Genomic DNA, 2,164 nt, shown 5'->3' with positions numbered 1-2,164 from the left:
CACCCCACCCCACCGGCTTCCAGCCTTCCGAGCTTGTTCAGGTTGTGAAACTTCTAACAATAAACCAGATAAGATAGATTAGAAGCCAGACCCGAACAGCCTCTCTCTTCCTTTGTCTCCGAGCCAACGTGAGGCGACACCATCGGTTCCTGCTGTGTTCCCTCTGCTGAGGAGCCAGCTAGCTAGCTCAGCCAGCAGCTCTTTTCCTGATGCTGAAGTTGCTTCAGCGACCCGCAGAAGTAGTGCAGCTGGACTGTCTCTGACCTGGGGCATGCCAGAGTTGGTGCCTTGAGCACCAAACACTGTGTTAGGTTGGCGCACCAAGCGTGGGGCTCACACGAGTGGATCCCTGCGATGTCGTCACTGCCAGTGGACAGCGAGAAAAAGCGACTTTGGACTGCCGACGCCTCTTGGAACAGTCTCCTCTGTTTTAGGAGCAGTGCCCTGAGAGAAGGCTGCTAACTCCCAGTGATTCTGCACTGAACTGACCTTGGAGAGCAGCTATGCCTAGGAGAACCCCACCTGTGCCTTTTACTTTGTGACCGGATGACTGTGTGCTGATTTCTGAAACTTGAGTTTCAGAAACGTGAGTATCCCCGGTCCCTTCTACTTTGTTTCTTTTTTCGTTTTGCAGGTGGCGGGTGGAAGAAGTGCTGAGAGAGAGATGGGATCAAAACTCTCTCAGCCCCAAAGAGAGGTTGTTCCCCAAGTTGTTGAAATCCCTTCAAGTTAGTGGTTTTAAATTTTCAAAGGTTTGTTCACTGGCTTTTCTTTTACCTTCCTCAAGTATCTCCCACAAATTTAAAATCTCCTGCCTTCTGGCAGGCTGTGGGGGATAAGATTGGTGATATAAAGCGAAAGGGAGATTCCTCTGGAGAAAAATTTTTTCCCCTCATTCTAGTCCTTAGGGACTTGCATAAAATGGATCAGAAAGTAAAAGAAAAGCACAAATCCCCTCACAGTTCTTCCCATATCCCTCCTTCCTGCCCTCCTGCTCCTTATCCCACTTCCCTTCCATTGGAAAAACCGAATGGGGTGATATGCCAAGAGGCACAGAGTTGCTACCTTCTCTCTTACCCTTCTCGGTCTTTCCAGCCACCCTGTCGGGGTAGCCCTGGCCAGGCCACCTCAACCTCTTCCCAAACCCCGTATCCCTCGCCCTCTTCCCCAGCTGTAACTGTTCTAAATGCCGTTTGCCATTGTCCCCCCCCCGCACTCCACGTGTCCGAACAATGGCGCCAACCGCATGGCACAGTTCACCCCTCCCCCCTCTTCTTCTTCCCACAATCCCTTTCGCCCTCCTACCCCAACCTTTTCCTATCCCCGCCCCCAGATGTGACATCATTGGGCTCCTCCCACACATCGGGTACCGCCCCCTGCATTGGGAATCCCCGCCCATCCTGTGGCCACTCCTCCTGGTCCTCCAACCCCGCCCCCTGTGGAGGACTTCCTGGTTCCCACACCGCCTCTTCTGGTTTCCATGGGGTAGAAACTGGAAGCGATGCCATCTTGAAATAGGGTCCGGGAGTTCCCTCAGCTCCCTCCTATCCCTTCGCTGCTCCTGTAACATATGATTGAACTGGCAATAATCCCACATAGAAACCTTTTGATTCTGCAGGGCTGAAAGAGCTTTGCAAAGCCCAGAAAGAATTTGGGAGGGAATCTGTCAGTATTTTAAGAACCTTCTTAAGATAACTCTCTCCAGTCCAGTTATTGTGCCACATGACCTCAAAAGCATTTCTTCTGCTTGCTTTCCTCATCCGAGTTTCAAATGTGGGAAGAAGGTTGGAGAAAGCAACTGGGAGAGGTCCTCCCGATTTTACTGCAGGATCCAAACAAGGTGGGGGTTTCTATTGATCACCTTACTGGTGAGGGGTTATTAGCCAAGCCTCAGAAACAGGCTCAAAATACACCAGAGCTGGTTCTGAATGCTGTAAAGCAAGCAGCTGAGCAAGTGTTCTTAATGATGCCCCCTAAATTAGCACCTCAATTGAATTACACTGAGATTCAGCAACTGCAAAATGAGCATTTATTGATTTTTGTGGATAAACTGAGGCTCGTAGTAGAAAGACAAGTGGAAGATCCTAAAACAAGAGAGCATATTATAACGCAAATTGCAAAGACCAATGCCAATGATGCTTGTAAAAGACTGATTTTGGGTCTT

The sequence above is a fragment of the Corvus brachyrhynchos genome, unplaced genomic scaffold (genome assembly GCF_000691975.1).
Source record: "Corvus brachyrhynchos isolate BGI_N302 unplaced genomic scaffold, ASM69197v1 scaffold369, whole genome shotgun sequence".
Taxonomy (NCBI): domain Eukaryota; kingdom Metazoa; phylum Chordata; class Aves; order Passeriformes; family Corvidae; genus Corvus; species Corvus brachyrhynchos.
Note: the sequence above shows the minus strand (reverse complement) of the source record.